Source organism: Rhinatrema bivittatum, chromosome 5, assembly GCF_901001135.1.
Source record: "Rhinatrema bivittatum chromosome 5, aRhiBiv1.1, whole genome shotgun sequence".
NCBI lineage: Eukaryota > Metazoa > Chordata > Amphibia > Gymnophiona > Rhinatrematidae > Rhinatrema > Rhinatrema bivittatum.
Genome location: NC_042619.1, coordinates 37,702,674 through 37,721,084, shown reverse-complemented (window position 1 = coordinate 37,721,084; position 18,411 = coordinate 37,702,674). Strand labels below are relative to the sequence as shown.

General features: G+C 42.6%; 1 protein-coding gene across 4 annotated transcripts in view; it reads left to right on the top strand.

Annotated features, from left to right (window-relative positions):
- Positions 1 to 18,411, top strand: part of DLG2 (discs large MAGUK scaffold protein 2) — a 2,548,136-nt gene that overhangs the window by 2,270,799 nt on the left and 258,926 nt on the right. The gene's annotated exons all lie outside the window — the stretch shown is intronic.

The following is an 18,411-nucleotide window of genomic DNA, read 5'->3' as shown; positions in this document are numbered from 1 at the left end:
TGCTGCTTTGGGTCAGTGGATGTCCCCAGTCTTAGCTGCAGCAGTCTCAGCCATGGCCAAATTTTCTTTTTTTTTTTTAACCCTAGAAGAAGCCAGTAGCATGGATGACTTCTGGGCCTCCCTCCCCTAAAGTAGGTAGGCAGAGGGGAGCCTGGAGAACCATAACTGTAAAAGCAGAAGGCTCTGTAGCACACGGTCAGTGGGAATGCACTGTTTGAGGGGACTAGAGAAGTGGAGGCAAGCTAAAGGAAAAGGGTGAGCCAGGAGGAAATACTTTGCACTGTTAGTGAGGATTCTGTTTTAGGTGGCTGGGTTGAGCTCTGAGGTGGCTGTGGAACCAGTGAGTCTCCTGGAGAGACAGGATGCAGAGAAGGGATGGGAAAGGGAAAAGGAAGGGGTGCTGTAGGCTGGGGAAAGGCTGACAGTAAGAAAATTGTCTCCCGCATAATGATGCGGGAGATATTCACTATGGGGTAGAATTTAATGGGTGCACGCCGCGTCCATGTGTGCATGCTATCTGGTGTGTACACATGGATGCGCTTTTATAACATGCGCGTTCCGGTGCGCACATGTTATAAAATGAGCTGGTTGCGCACACATGGTAATCTGTGCGCACAGCTCGCAAGGGGGAGGGAGTTTTGCAAAATTCACATGGCGATGCATCGCGCTTTCCCCAGTTCCCTTCCAGTCCGCTCTCTACGGACTGGAAGGAAACTGGGGCAAGCAGATGAGCATGTGTGTGTATGACTGAGCGTATAAGGAACAGACTGGGAGGGAACTTCCCTACCCCCCTGCCCATACTCTCTCCCTCTTCCCCTGTCCTCCCCGACCCCTTAAAACTGCCTACCTTTTTTTTTCTTTGCTTCAGAACTTACGCCAGCTCCTGAGCTGGCATAAGTTGTGCACGCCGGCAGGCTGCCGGCACACGATCCCCCAGCACAGCGGCAATGGCTGCTGTACTGGCACCTCAAGCCCCACCCTTCCTCGCCCCCCCAGACCGCCCCCTTCTTCAGCGTGGCTCTTGTGCTCGTAATAAGGAATACGCATGTGGCCTGGCCCCATCTAAAATATGCGCAAAGCGTACAAGGCCCAGCTGCGCCCGTAACCCCCATATCTTATGCATATAGGCGGTTTAAAATTCACTTGTAAATGAGCACATAAGCAGCAGCACAACAGCAGAATGTGTGTATGTGTCTAAGAGTGTGTATCTGAGCCACTGGTTGACAATGTAATTGCCTTATTGTTTGGCAGCTGATTTAAGAGCAGGTTGGTTGCAGCACCAGGTCACAAATCCAGGATATATATATACATGAAAGATTTAACCAAACGGTAAGGGGCCATCAGTTGAATGGATGGAAGGGGGACTGAAGATCAGTTTGCTCGTCCCTGGTCTACGGTATGCTCTACTTCTTAGTTATTAAGGAAAATATATGAAATTTATGACAGAGATATTTTGGTTTCAGGTCACATGATAGACCTCTTAAGGGTTGGCTTGGCATGCTTTTGGGAGTTGATGAAACATGTGCTGCACAGAAAACTCACAAGGGTGTCTGAGATATTATCTGTGGGCCTGTTTTGAAAAAAATCCACCGGGCCAATATTTTCTAACAATCTGCCCTGTATATGTGTGTATGATTGAGCATGTGTAAGAGCGAACAAGCATTTGTGTGTATAATTGTATATGTAAAAGAGAAAATGAGCGTGTTTGAGATTGTGCAAGTGAGAGAGATTGAGCGAATATATATTTGTGTGTATGATTGTACATTTAAGAGTGAGCGAGCATATGTGTGCAATTGTGTGAGACAGTGTATAATTGAGCATATGAGACAGAGCAAAGAGTTTGTGTGTGTATGAGCATGTGAGAGAGAGTCCAAGCGAGTGTGTACGTGTGCATTATTGAGCATATGAGAGGGTGAACGAGCACATATGTGCATAATTGAGTATGTGAGAGTAAACAAGCATGTGTGTATGAGTGAGCAAATGAGCATGTGTGTGTATGATTTAGCGTATGAGAGACAAATGAGCATGTGTGTGTATGATTGAGCGTATGAGAGAGCAAATGAGCATGTGTGTGTATGATTGAGCGTATGAGAGAGCAAATGAGCATGTGTGTGTATGATTGAGCGTATGAGAGAGCAAATGAGCATGTGTTTATGATTGAGCATGTGAGAGAGTGAACAAGCTTGTGTGAGTGTATGATTGAGCATGTGAGTGAGAGAGTGAATGAGTACGTGCGTGTTACAGAGAGGGTAGAAAGTTTATGTGCAACAAACAGCTCCCCCCACCACCCCACAACAATCTTAGAGCATCTGGAAATCAAAAGTTCTCAGGTATGGAAAGTGGGAGATTTATTACTCCCTGTTAGTTATAATTATCAGGTATTATTTAATGTATTTGCTGTTTTTAAATATTTTATTGCCACATGGAAAAGTTTTATGCATTTTTAATTATTGGATGCTGTCCTATTTGTCAGCTGTTTTGAAATATTTTTTATTAGTATGGTTTTACTATTTTGATTGTTTTATATTTCTTTATTTTATTGTTTTATATTTTATGAGGAATGGCAATGTTTCTGTGTTTCCCTTGTTGCTCTGCATACAGAGTCTGGCTTTTTGCAATTTCCAGTTCAGTATTTGTCTGCACATTTCTGTCTATAATTTGTGATCTCTTTATTCTGTATTTAGTGAGTTCTGTCTATGTTCTATATATGTGACAGAAGTGAAGTATTCTATTAGCATGTATTTTCTGTGTAGGGATCTATAGCAGCCTGGCTTGTTTTGTTTTCCTAATAGGAGGTATATTGGTGTTTTAGGACTTGGTGTAATATTTACAGTATTGCCTTTTCATAAGTAGGATATTTACTGTTTGATTGCTGGCAGTTAGGGCTGTTTTGATATGGGAGATTTGCAATATTTAAATAGTAGAGGGGTGTGTCAAATTAGATGAATCATCCACAGACACAGAGACTGTAATAGAGCAGAAGGAATGATTTATTCTCTCAGTGCAATTATCAGGCAGACGTATCTTGCAAGTGAGTACAATATATTAAATAGTTGTAGTAGCACTGTTAGTCCCCCGACTCGGCCATGTTTCGCACTGGCTGCCTCAGGAGGGACTATCACGCTGAATGGCGTTTCATTACAGCTTTTCGCAACATTGTTTCTTTAAGTGTCTGCACGGTTATCCTTAAACCTTGTATACTTGACCGCATTTACAAAGATTTATCCGCTAACCATATTGATGAAGATCGGTTTTGATCTCCTGCCTTGTCCCTCCCAAGGCAGCCAGTGCGAAACACAGCCGTGTCGGGGGACTAACAGTGCTGCTACAACTATTTAACATATTGTACTCTCACGCAAGATACGTCTGCCTGATAATTGCACTGAGAGAATAAATCATTTCTTCTACTCTATTTCGGCCTCTGTGCTATACTGTAAATATTCATCTAATTTGACACGCCCCTCTACTATTTTGGATTTCTCCGCTGGTGTGTCTTGTTCTCCACTCTCTTGGAGAGTTACAATATTGTAATTGCAATTCAATACTTGCTTGCCCTGACCCCGGAGTGCCTTTAGACTTTAGTTCACTTCACTGCTGTAGGGACCCGCCAAAGACCTGCTGGCCGCCAGAAGCCAAGGGCTCAGCCTCTGGAGAAAGTGGCTGGTATAAGTGAAGCTCCTTTCTGTCCCGCTACAGGGTGAGTTCGCCAGCTGCCGGTGTAGGCCTTGTGAGTTTGCCTTCAAGGCTGCGTCAAACTACACCGCAGCACAGCGGGCTCACACACCCTCTTACCCTTCACAGATTGCTGAGGCCATGAGCTCGGCGGACTTGCCTCCAGCCTCCGCCGTCACTGGTTTAACAGGATCAGCTTAACAGGAGTGGAGAAATAGCCTAGTGGTTAGCATAGCGAGTTACAAGCCAGGGAAACCAGCGCTCAAATCCCACTGTTGCTCCTTGTGACCTTGGACAGGTCAATTTATCCTCTATTGCCTCAGGTACAAAATTAGATTATAAACCCTCCTGGAATAGGGAAATGCCTACAGTTACCTGAATGTAATCTGCTTTGAAGTGCCAAAAAGCAGAATATAAAAATCTAAATTTCTTTACCCCCTTCCCTTCCCCCCCCCCCCCCCCCCTATATTATTAGAAAAGTCCCTTGGCAACAGTTTTTATATTTTTTTTTATTTATTAAACACGTGTTTATTTTTAGCCGGAATTCGTTCCGGCTATTAAGCAATTTTATGTATTTTTAATTTTATTTAATTATTACCTTTTTCTTTTTATTCTTTTATTTTATTATTTTTCTCTAATGTAAACCACTTTGACAAAATCTAATTTTATAAAGTGGTATATAAATTCTTTTAAATAAATAAATAAATAAATAAATAAATAAAAAGCACCTTTGTTTCTGACAGACCAAGTCAAGGTGACATTTTTTTTTTTCCTTGTTGCACGGTACTGCTCTGGCTTGTGGGATCTGACACGCTTCCTGCAAGGAGTCCGGTAAATTTTCAATGAGCCGTGTGGCACGGCTTCCAAGGCATCTGAACTCCTACAGATTAGACAAGGCTTCCTCTCTGTGGGAGAGTATGCACTCTGGCCTCAGACCTCCCGTGGGGCAGTGACAGTCTGATTTTGATTTTCAGACAAGGACTCGCAGAGCACATTAAAGATGAGCTGGCTGCTTGGAACCTGCAGGATACATTGGAAGGCCTAATTAGCCTAGTTGTAGGGCTAGACCTGAGGTTTCAGGAATGGGCCAGAGAAAGAGGCACAGCTTGCCAAACTGTCTGCCTCGCCCCATATTTCCAGCATCCAGTGACCTCCCGCTCTCCCTCAGAGCTGGGATCAGCAGCAGTAGAAGCCATGCAAATATATTACTTCAACCTGTCAGCAGAGGAGAAATAGAGGCACCACAATCTTAAACTATGCTTTAAACTGTGCTGCATTTGGGCATTTCGCAAGTCGCTGCTGAACAAGCTGGGAAAACTCAAGGGACCTAGGCCTGGTAGAAGAGGCCTCCTTAGGTCATCCCTGCTCTTTTCCACAACTACTAGTTAAGAACATAAGAAATTGCCAAACTGGGTCAGACCAAGGGTCCATCAAGCCCAGCATCCTGTTTCCAACAGTGGTCAATCTGGGCTACAAGTACCTGGCAAGTACCCAAAAACTAAGTAGATCCCATGCTACTGATGCCAGTAATTGCAGTGACTGTTCCCTAAGTCTACTTGATTAATAGCAGTTAATGAACTTTTCCTCCAAGAACTTATCCAAACCTTTCTTAAACCCAGCTACACTAACTGCACTAACCACATTCTCTGGCAACAAGCTCCAGAGCTTAATTGTGCACTGAGTGAAAAATAATTTTCTCTGATTGGTTTTAAATGTATTACTTGCTAACTTCATGGAGAGCCCCCTAGTTCTTCTGTTATCCGAAAGAATAAATAACTGAGTCACATTTACACGATCTATCATGATTTTAAACACCTCTATCATATCCCCCCTCAGCTGTCTCTTCTCCAAGCTGAACAGCCCTAACCTCTTTTGCCTTTCTCTATAGGGGAGCTATTCCATTCCCTTTATCAGTCCATCTCGAGGGGACATTCTTGTCAATGCTCTTTCCTTTCTGGATAACAATGCTGGGGCAGCTTTATCCATGAGGTTCTGGTCCAATATTACCACATACTGACAGTTCCCTTAGTCACCCTGCTCTTTGTGTCTTACGTTTACAGAGAAATTTAGAGCAGACATGTTACAAGAGCCACAGTACCACTGACCTTGCAAACAGGGATCCTGCATAGAGAGCAACATAGTAACATAGTAATGACGGTAGAAAAAGACCAAAATGGTCCATCCAGTCTGCCCAGCAAGCTTCCCAAGGTAGTAACTGCCGCTCCATGCAGGTTACCCCCATGTTTCTCTTAAGGGTAGAAACTGCCGCTCCGTGCAGGTTACCCCCATGTTTCTCTTAAGGGTAGTAACTGCCGCTCCGTGCAGGTTACCCCCATGTTTCCATTAAGGGTAGTAAATGCCGCTCAGTGCAGGTTACCCCCATGTTTCCCTTAAGGGTGGTAACTGCAGCTTCGTGCCGGTTACGCTTTTTTATTTATTCTGTTTATCCCATGCCTCAATGTGTTGCCCAAGGCAGTTAATGCAGTTATCTTGGGCCAGCCGTGGTTCATGCTAAATCAGCCCTATATCAATTGGACCACATAGCAAATCACCAGTGCCTCGCCAAAGTGTTGCTTTTGGTGCCTGTGGCTCGCACAGTTACCTCAGAGCTTCTGGGGCTCCCTCCACAATATACCAAGTTTGCAGATGTTTTCAGGAAACAGCAGGAGGAGGTCCTGCCACCTCATTGCTCCTACGATTGTGCCATAGACTTGATCCCTGGACAGGTTCCACCCAGAAGCAGAATATACCTGTTCTCTGCTCCTGAAACAGAGGCTATGGCCAAATAGATTAAAGAAGACTTGACAGAGACTTCATTTGCCTCTCTTCCTCACCAGCAGGGGCTGGATTATTTTTCGTAGGGAAGAAGGACAGGTCGTTACATCCCTGCATTGATTATCATGGTCTTCTCTATTACCAAGAAGAATCGCTATCCTCTTCCCTTGATCTCTGAGCTCTTTGACTGCCTTGGGGCATGCAAATATTTACCAAGCTGGCCCTTTGGAGGGGGCATGCAACCTTCTCAGAATCTGAGAGGGCAGTGAGTGGAAGATTTCTTTCAACACCTGTGACAGACATTATGAATATCTAGTGATGCCCTTTGGGTTGTGCAACGCTCCCGCAGTTGGCCAATTATCTAGAAACAAATAATTTACCTTATCTGACTCCATTCGGTTTTAGAAAACATTTTAGCACTGAGTCTCTCTTATTGGCATTAACTGACACGACCCTATAAGGTTTTGATAATGGTCAAATCTATGAATTGATTTTATTAGATCTGTCAGCAGCCTTTGACACAGTGGATCATCAGGTACTAATGCAAAGACTAATAGAAATTGGGCTTAGTAATTTAACCTTTCAATGGTTTTCTTCTTACTTAACTGACAGATCATTTCAGGTTGTTATAGGGAACTCCTCGTCTGCAAAAATGGACCCTTTGTCTTCCACACTTTTTAATGTTACCACTATGTAAATTATCTGGATTAGGGATCTCCTACTACATATATGCAGATGATGATCTCCTACTACATATATGCAGATGAGAAAACGTCAAACATAGTAGAGATTTATATGTCAACTATTCAACAACTGTTAAATCATATGAAATTATTTTTGAATACAAACAAAACAGAAATTTCATATCTAAATAGAAAAGTTTCACTGACTATGCCCATTAGTTTTAAGGCTGGTATTATACAAATAGAATTATCCAACCATGCTCGAGACCTTGGAGTTATAATTGATAGTGAACTAAATATAAAAAGCATATTAACCTCAAGCTCAGGGACGGCTACCACAAACTGCATATTTTAAAACATCTAAAGCCCTTACTAAACTTTGATTTTCATTCCCTCATTTTTTCTAACCTTGATTATTGCAACTCCCAGCAAGTTAAGACCATTACAAATGCTACAGAAGGCTACCGCAAGAATATTGATAGGGGGTAGAAAGTACGATCACATCACTCCAACACTGATAGCACTTCACTGGCTACCTATAAAATACAGAATAGACTATAAAGTTCTCTGTATTTTACACAAATCATTATATAATGAAAAAGTAGAATGGTTAAATGCTGTGATCCACTTACATACTCAACGTGATTTAAGATCTGCAAACAAAGGTTTACTAACAGTTCCATCAATTTGTACGGCACACTTAAGTGAAGTCAGAGAAAGATCAATTTCAGTAGCCTGTCCCATACTATGGAGCTCTATGCTGGTAGAACTAAGATTGCAGAGTGATTTTATTGCTTTTAAAAAAGGTCTGAAGACTTGGCTGTTCAAATTAGCTTATGAAAACAAAGCTTAACTGGCAGTCTTTTCTAGCCCGTCTCTTTTTTGAGATTGTATGATGGTATTGAAATTGGACTTACTAAATGATGTTGGCTGTCTGTTCTCTTTTATTGTTTATTTTATTTTTTATTTTCTCAGTGCCAATTTTATATTACTCTACTGATTTTAATATTGTATTTTATTATTTTATATGATTTAGTCCAATATATTTTGTCTTGTATTCTTCATTTTATGTTTTTTATCTATTGTTTGGTTATGCTCTATTATATACATTGTAAACTGTTGTGATAGTTTTTTCAGAACAACAGTATATAAATATATTTTTAAATAAATAAATAAAATAAGATCTTCCAGGACCTGCTCTACTCCTACGTGGTGGTTTACCTGGATGATATACTAGTCTTCTCGAAGTCATTGTCGGAGCACCAACATCATGTGAAACAGGTCCTCCAGAGACTCCGTGAGCACTGCCTCTACACCATGTTAGACAAGTGTACCTTTGAAAAGGAAGAACTTACCTTCTTGGGATATATTATCTCTCATCATTGTCTCCATACGGACCCAGATAAATTAAAAGCCATCCTGGAATGGCTGCTGCCCACCGGCCTTTAAAGTGCTGCAGCGCTTCCTGAGGTTTACAAATTACTATAGGCCATTTATCCATGATTACTTTTCCTTGGTGGCCCCACTCACAACCCTAACTAAAAAGGGCTCAGACACCAAGAACTGGACCACGGTTGCTATCCAAGTTTTCAAATGTCTCAAGGAGAAGTTCACCCTTGATCCGAGTCTACACCACCCAGATCCATCCAAGCCATTCATCCTGTAATTAGATGCATCTACCTTGGGGGTACCATAATGGTACACTCATGACCTGCTCCTACTTTTCAAAAAAATTCTCTACAGCAGAGAAGAATTATGTCATTGGAGATCATGAGCTACTAGCAGTCAAACTAGTCTTGGAAGAATGGCAATGCCTGCTGGAAGGAGCCAAGCACCCGGTAACTATCTATACAGATCACAAGAACCTAAATGCATATTAACATAACTATGAAGAGTAACTCAATAATACACCTGGAATTGACCATCACTACTCAAACATTGATTTTATTAATGAGTTTGTAACCGTACTTAATTGGCACCTGTTAGAATGTACGATAACCTACCTATACATACATTATTTTGTGCCTGTTTGTAAACAGTTGCGATGGTACCTAACTTAGCGACTGTATAGAAAAGTTTTGAAATAAATAAATAAATCATCTAGTGCAAGCACAGAGACTGAATCCCTGGCAAGCCTGCTTGCCATTGTTTTTTATCAGGTTGAATGCGAGTTGCGGTACCATACCACTGAGAAGAACCAACGAGCCGATGCCCTCTCACATTCCCTTGATACTGAGGGCTCTCTGGAATCTCCATGGGATATCATCACCTGCAAAGATTGTAGTTGCTTCTGGGAAGTCTGTGATTCCCCAGCACCTACGACTAAAGGTTCTTTAGTGGTCCCATGACTCTTGCTTGGCGGGACACCCAGGTATCATCCAAACCTTGGAATTAATTGTTCGACACTACTGGAGGCCTCAGATGAAGACCAACATGAAGTGTTACATAGAGTCTTGTCCCTCATGTGCCATGAATAAGTGTTCAAGTATGACCTTGGGGGTTGTTACAGCTGCTGCCATTCCCCAAGAAACTCTGGACTCATTTGGCCATTCACCTTCCCCTCTCTGGCAGTAACACCACAATATAGGTGGCAATAGTGAGATTTTCTAAAATGGCTCATTTCATGCCCCTTCTGGGCCTTCCATCCACTCCTGAACTGGTTAAACTCTTTGTCCAATATATCTTCCGTCTACAGGGCCTCTCTCTTCACATCCTCTCAGACTGGTGAGTTCAGTTCACAGCCCGCTACTAGAAAGGCTTGTGCAGGAAGTTTGGAATTATATTGGATTTCACCTCAGCTTATCATGCCCAGAGCTATAGACAAACCAAATAGGTAAATCAGAGTCCCAAGGCTTTCTACAAGTCTACATGAACCAACGGTAGGATAACTGGGCCTCCCTCCTTCCATGGGCTAGTTTCTCCCATAATAATCATGTGAACAGTTCCACAGGGTCATCACCCTTTTACATTGTGTTCAGGCGCCATCCCCATACAGCCAGATCTGTTCCGATCTCTAACCCTTGCCCAACAGCTAGCCTGATGGAACAGAAACTTTAGAACTGTGGTGGAAGACACACTATCTTCTAGAGCAAGCTGCGTAGGGTTTTAAAAAATACACTGGCAAGAAACGTCACCCAGCGCCTCAACTTCACCCGGGAAGCTTTTTTGGCTAAACACTAAAAATCTACGATTGAAGATGCCAGCTTTGAAGTTTGACCACAATTTGTGGGTCCAGTCCCCATAGAATGACAACTGGACCCTGTGGCTTACAAGTTCAAACTTCCGGCCTCACTGTTAAAACCTGCCATTCTGTCTTGGCTGGGCAAGCTACCCCTCCAGACCACCAAAGTTGCTATGGAAGAAGACACTCAATTCAATGTCCAGGAGATTTTTAGATTCCCAAAGAATCTAAAACCAGTTGTAGTATCTTATCTCCGGGAAGAACTATGGACACAAGGAAAATTCTTGAGAGCCAGCCTCCAACCTGCAAACCCTCCCAACTCATATCAGAATTCCACAGGAGATACCCCAGGAAATCCAAGACCAGAAGATGGGGGAGGGGCTTTGGAGGGGGGGGTACTGTTAAGTTTGGCAGTTCATTGGACTGTCCCGCGAGCTGCTGCACTCATCCTCACCACCGACTGACACTGCCAGATACCTCCTATCACAGCAGAATGCCGCCGACACCCCACACTGATGACCACCGCTGACTACACCATGTCTTTGCCTTCCCTTAGGTGTGCACCCATAATATAGACCCCGTAATGGGAAATGCTGAGTGGTGCTTCTGATGAAGTCAGCCGAACCGGACTATTTAAGCAACGGCCCTCCATTTCCTCGCTTCAGCAATGAACATAAGAACATAAGAAAATGCCATACTGGGTCAGACCAAGGGTCCATCAAGCCCAGCATCCTGCCTTGCAGTATATGTTGCTTGTGTGTTCCTGGTTCCTGTTCTCCTGCATTTCTGAATCCAGTCTTGCCTCGTCTAGCCTTGTATTCTCCAGCTTTCCTCATCCAGCCCATCTTGTTCAGCCTCGCCTTTTCCTGTCCGTCCTGTCCAGTGTCTTCTGTGTGTTTTTGTCCATTCTTGGACTTACTCTCCAGATCTTGATCCCTTGCTAGGACCTAACTCTGACTGCTGCCTAGACCTGACCACAATTGCCTGTCGCCTGGACCTGACCATGATTGCCTGCTGCCTACCCCAACCTTAGCCTGTCTCTGACTCCATTAATATGCTGCCTGCCCTGATACTGGTATATCTTTATACTCTAGTTCTCTTCACCAACCTAGGGACCCACCTAAGTCCTGCCAGCCGCCAGAAATCAAGGGCTCAACCTGTGGGGAGGTGGCTGATATAATTGAAGCTCTAGTCTATCTCACTACAGGAGGTGTTCGCCCGCTGCTGGCATAGGCCTTGCGAATTCACCCTTGAGGCTGTGACAACTACGTCGCAGCTCAGAGGGCTCGCATTCCCACTACCCTTCAGAGTTTACCTAGCTCATTCATGGTGACTGTAATTAAAATATGTATTGGGTGGCTTCAATTTGAGAGCAGAGACAGACTATCAGGCCCTGTCTTATAAATATTTCCATTCATTGGCAGATGCAACTATTATGGTAGTTTTCATGCCTGCCGACTGCTTTAAATTTTTGTGACAATGCAAAATATCCCACTTTGGCTCAGTAGTATGACTTTCCTTCTAATTAGACAACAGTAAACATCCTTTGCCTTGCCACCATGATGTTTAATCTCAAGAGGTATTATTATTTTTGGTAATCCAGGGAAATACTTGAATAAGACACCAGGCTGAAAAGTGGCCCTATTCTATCAAAAGCACTGAAGTACTTAAGTCTCCACTTGATTTTAGAAGCACTGTCCTGTACTTCAGATGAAATGCTAAGACTCATCTACTCTTTGGATAGTATATCACAATCTTTGAATGTAAAGGCTGAAAATGGAAAAGCAATACCATTAGCCTGCCAAACATATGTAATTATTTAAAATTGTTGCCTGGATGTCTCACCGACACCTTAAACTCAACATGGCCTAGACAGAACTCCTTATCTTCCCGCTCAAGCCCATGTCCCCTCTTCCACCTTTCTCTATTTCTGTGAATAACACTGTCATCCGCCCGTAATCTAGGAGTCATCTTCGCTTCCTTTCTCTCCTTCTCTACACATATCCAAAATTCTGCTAAAATATGTTGTTTCTTTCTCTATAACATCACCAAAATGCATCCCTTCCTTTCTGAACACACTAGCAGAACACATATCCAAGTTCTCATTTCCTCCCATTTAGGCTATTGCAACCTGCTCCTCACAGGTCTCCCGGCAAGCCATCTCTCTCCACTGCAATCTGTCCTAAATTCAGCTGCGCAACTTATCTTTCGCAAAAGTTGCTATACCCATATAACCCCTCCTTTGAAGTCACTGCATTGGCTTCATCGCCATTCCCGCATACAGTTCAAGCTCCTCTTACTCACCTCCAAGAGCCTTCACTCTGCAGCTCCTTACTACCTCTGCTCTCTTCTCTCTCTCTCTCCACCCCTCCTCGTGCACGCCATTCATCAGACAAGTCATACCTATCTATGCCCTTTTCCTCTACTTCCAGTTTCTGACTCTGTGCTTTCTACTTGGCTGCACCATGTGTTTGGAACAGACTTCCTGAGCTGGTGCATCATGGCTTCTTTAAATCTCATCTAAAGTCCCACCTTTTTGAGGCTGCATTTAAATCTTAAGCCTGATTGTCTGCCTTCAGCCTCAATTAACTAATTTTAACCATTGTCTTACTATATGAAACTCCCCAAGTCTCTTTTGACCTGTATGTTTGTCTTGATTAGATTGTAAGCCCTATTGAGCAGGGACTGTCTCTTGTGTGTTGTTTGTACAGTGCTGTACACATCAAGTAGTGCTATAGAAATGTTTAGTAGTAGTAATATAATTCACTAGACCGTACACTGTTGTAATTAGAGTGCTTACAAAATGGAAGGCAAATATAGTATAAGGCTACAGTGAGAACGCTCCTGTTCCTCTAGCTTTAAATACAAACAACCATTTTCTAACCTTGAAGTGTAACTGAAAGCCCTACCATAGTAGAAAAGCAAAAAATCAGGAAGATTAAACTCTTTGACTTCTCCCAAATATTGCATGATCATCTTCTTGAGTCTTATCTCATTACTAAATCCATGTATTTAGATATTCTTTACAGTAAGTGGATAACACCCTTTTTTTTTTATTATTTAACATATTTATAACCCACTTCCCTGTTTTAATAAAGAATCACCCAAGGCTGCATACAATTCACATGCATAATTCAATAAAAATACATAAAATACATTAACATCACATTAATATCAAAACATTTCCAATTGGTTTCCAGATTATCCTTCCTCTGCTTAATAACCCACTGGAGAATCTTATATCTGTATAAATAACTCTGTCAATGCCAATTTTCATCCATGTCCTATTCCAACATATAGGCATAGTTTTCCTTCCTCAGGAAACTTGCACGTGTAAGTTGAAGGCACAAACAGAAATCAGTGTGATCTTTTGTGAGTTCACAGCTCACAGAAGGAGGGTGAATGGTCACTCCTTTGAAGCAGTCAGAGTAGGTTCTCTGATGCTTTCTTCTCCCAGAGAAATCAGTGGCGGGAATGAAGGGAAAATAATTAAAAGTTTATGAATGCTGAGAAGACTGAAGAGAGGAAGAGGAGGAGGAATCTCAAAAGAGGTAGCCAAAATTTCACACACACACTCACACACACCCCTACTCTCTCGCCAAAACACACAAACCTTCTCTCTGTCACAAAGAAATCACTCGCAGCTCTTACCTCTGTCTCATACACTCACATATTTATTTATTTGTTGCACGTATAATAACCTGCATCATCCAATGTTATTGATCTGTGCAGAGAAAAAAAATATTACTTTTGCTCACGTACACAAACACAACACCCCCACCACGTACATAAACACAGACACACAATGTTGGAAATTTGTGCTTAATTTAGGGAATGCCTTAGTAAATGTTGTTTTCCTCCATGCAATACTCTTTTTCATGGAGTGAAAAAAAAAAACAAGGAAGCGGCTGATTTTAGCAGTGTCACATCAGAACTTGTTTGCTTCAAGTTGGTTCCCATTTGTAAACTTCTACTCAGCTCACACAAGCAAGGTTCAGCAAGCTGTAATGTTTGGAGCCTGCCTCACACAGGAATACTTGTTATATAGTGCTGCTTCTATTTTTGTAATTAAATGCAATGTTGATTGGATATGCATCTAAAATTTTGCAAGGTAGAACGGCAGCAACAGTTCCCTCTGGTCTATGGTAAACGGAGCATTTCTTAGATTCTGGTTGATTAACCAGAAGTTTCATTTCTGCGCTGACATAATAATGGCAGAATAATAATTAATGGCAGAAGCTCAAAACTTGGATCATCCAGATATCTCATGCCTTGGACTCTCCAGCTGTTCAGCGAAGGTCTTGAATATTCACTAGGGAAAATACTGGTGGAATCCACTAAAGTATTCCTCTTCTTCTACTCATGTTCATCCACCAAAGTCATTTTTCTTTCCACCGACGAGTACATTTCAGTGCTCATAAATTGGCCTCGGCAAGATCCTCGACTGTGCCAGGACCATCCTCAATGGGCAGGCTAAAAAGTGTTGTATGGTCTGCCTTTCAACCCAGTCACAGGTCTGAAGTATTTTGCTGCGTCAGCTTCTGATCTACCAACTTGCATGCAGAGGCAGTTTAGGTCTATTTCTCTTCTGCCCCTGCAGAAAGCCGTTGAGTCACTCTGATACCCATACTAATCCCAACGGCAAAATCTCCAAGTTATACTTTCCGTATCGCCAGTCACAGGTGTAGTATAAGAGAGCTTCTGCTCGATTCTAGGCTTTTTTTGTGCCATGCTGCCACTGTCTGGGGTCCTTTGTTTGCCATTTCCTTTCTGTTTGAGTGGCCATAACTCTTTGGCTATCTGCCAGCACTATTCCAGCAGGGCTATTATAACAAACTGTGGAGATAAATTGGGTTAAGGCAGCTTGCACTGATATAGCAGGTGTCGTTCAGCAGTAAGTTGATTTTTTTATTCTTTTTGCATGGGCAGAGAATTCCTGTACCAGCAGTATTAATGTAGCATGACATCTCTTTCTCCCCCTCCCTCTTTCCGTCTCTTCGGCACACATACTGGCATATTCGCTGTACATATACACAGCATTTCACTTAATTACCTTTTGTTTTTTCAAAATGTGATAATTCAGTGCTTTATATAGGTACGATATAAGCCATTCTTAGCAGAGGCAGGATGCACAAACCTAGGGAGCAAGTGCTCCCTCAGACATGGTCTTACACTGATGAATGTTGGCTAACTTAAGAATGGTATCAGATAGTGTCAAAGAACGCTATACTCCTCCTCCTCCTCCTCCTCGGCTGCAAGCATTCACAGCAGTTCTTTTCCAGATAAGGTGAGGATAAAATCAAGGGACAAAGAGGCCAGGGTAGTGTGTGCTGCTGTAAATTGTTTCCATCGAGAGGCACAAAGGTAGTCCGCAAGCATATTATAGTTGTATCTATAGACGGTGGAATGAGGTGGGCCACCAAGGTCATGGCCCAGCCAACTTTTTTTTCTCATACAGCCTCAGCAGTTGGGGGGAGGGGGTGGGGCAGGGGCAGAGTTTGGTTTGTTTGCTTCCTACCCCTGCCCATATCTAAAATGTGTTCTGCTGTCCCTGGTTGTATCTTCATTTGGATCCTATGGGGAAACTTAACTGGACCAGTGATACAGAAGAAAAACAGAAAGAGGTAGAAGCACCAGAGATGAAGCAAGAATAATAACAAAAAGCAATATCAAGAATAGGCAGTGGAAAAAAAAAACCTTTAGCAAGGTTGGACAGCTCCGGTCTTCAAATGCTGCAAGCAGGTTTTGTTTTCAGGATATCCACAATGATTATTTCAGATATATTTGTATTCAGATGGTCTGAGAACAAATTCTGCATCCCTTGAGAACCAGAATAGCGTCCCCCTGCTTTATAAGATAGAGTCCTTTATTATTTCGTAGCCCTCTGATAGTATTAACTACAAAATTACCAATCACCCTTACTTTCATGCTGCTAATCATTATTGCTTTGGGACTAAGTCTTGTAAGTGAACCTAGCATCTTTATATTAGGATGATTTTTCCAGATAATCACTAGAGACTCATACTCCCGTGATTACATACTGCAAATATAGGAAAGAAATTATTAGAGCTGCTTCTCTGCAGTGATACATAAATAGTAACAAGTGGTTTCTGCACGCTGCAGCTCAAAATATTAAATAGTGAATTCTAACATCAGCCATCACTTGAAGGGTTCTATCTGGGAGTTCAGAATGTGGAATCCAGTGGGAGCACTGAGAGGAGAGGATCACCTTGCTGGTGGCTGGAAAGAATCCGAAAGTACTACTGGGAGAAATTTTTAAAACTTAAAATTATTGGTGAGAAGTAAACTATCGGGGTATTATTTAGTATCTTTGTGTGTTTTGTTTAAATAGGTAGTCAGACAGGCAGGCAACAAACAGAAGTTTGTGTTTGTATTTCCCACCCCTCTCCCACCCACCCCTAGCTCATCCTTTAATTTATAGACAGGTGACACTATCTCACTAAAAAAAAAAAAATTGGTCTTTTAACTTTAATTCAGAAATTGCTCACGCCTTATCAAGAGTTTAATCATTCCCTTGTAGGACACTACCAGATAAATAGTGGAAACACTAATGCATTTAAAGGACCCTAATTGTACGCATTCCTACTCCCATAGTAACCTAAACTTAACTAGGAACTGAACTAATTTAAGATGAAGGCAGCAGTCCAGCAACAAGAGGGGGCCTCCCAGTCTTTTTTGCATAGAGTGTCACATGTATGATGTTTTACCTGCCAGTGAGAAGTTGTATGTGTGCACCCAGTGCAAAGAGCTCCTGTCTATCAGAGAACGAGCCTGATCTCTGGAGACTAGAGTGGCAGACCTGGAGGAGCTGAGGCAGACAGAGAGGTATATACATGAGACCTTCAGAGACATAGTAGCCAAGTCCTAACTCAGTCTGGCAGCCCTGGGGCTGCCTTGATGGAGGAAGGTCTCATGATCGGAGAGCATCAATCTGGTGCAGCAGGAAATGATCCTATAGTATGGACCTGTTCTCCAGGTAGTGCACTATCCTCTCACACCGAGGATGTGTCTCCCAAGTCTACTGCTAAGGAGGGAAGGGTTAGGTCAGCCGTCATTGTTGGTGATTCGAATATTAGGAATGTAGACAGCTGGGTAACTTGTGGGTGTGAGGATCGCCTAGTAACATGCCTAATTGGTGTGAAGGTGGCAGACCTCATGTGACACCTAGCTAGGATTTTAGACAGTGCTGGGGAGGAGCCGGCTGTCATGGTACATGTGGGCCCCAATGACATAGGAAAATATGGGAGGGAGTTTCTGGAAGCCAAATTTTGGCTCTTAGGCAGAAAGCTGAAATCCAGAACCTCCAGGGTAGCATTCTCTGAAATGCTCCCTGTTCCACATTCAGGTCCCAGAGGTAGGCAGAGCTCCAGAGTCTCAATGCATGGATGAGATGATGGTGCAAGGAAGAGGGATTCAGTTTTGTAAGGAACTGGGAATCCTTTTGGGGAAGGGGGAGCCTTTTACGAAGGGATGGGTATCACGTTAACCAGAGTAGAACCAGGCTGCTGGCGCTAACCTTTAAAAAGGAGACAGAGCAGCTTTTAAAAAAGAACAAAGGAGAAAGCCGTCAGTCGCTCAGCAGCACATGGTTCGGAGGGAGGTATCTTCAAAGGAAACTAATGAAGCATTAGAGTTAGGGTATCCCAACAGAGAAGTTCCAATAATAAGAAAAGTAGTCCAAGTGCCTATAATTAAAAACTCACCTGAGCTAAAAGATTCCAATTTATCCCTGTCAACTGAAAAGCAGAATGTAAATACAAACAAAAAACATACTTTGAAATGTTTGTATGCTAATGCCAGAAGTCTAAGAAGCAAGATGGGAGAATTAGAGTATATAGCAGTGAATGATGACATAACCTTAATTGGCATCTCAGAGACATGGTGGAAGGAGGATAACCAATGGGACAGTGCTATACCGGAGTACAAATTATATCGCAATGACAGAGATGAGCATTTGGTAGTGGGGTGGCGCTTTATGCCTGGGATGGCTTAGAATACAACAGGATAAAGATCCCTCATGAGACTAAATGCACAATCAAATCTGTATGGGTAGAAATCCCTTGTGTGTTGGGGAAGAGT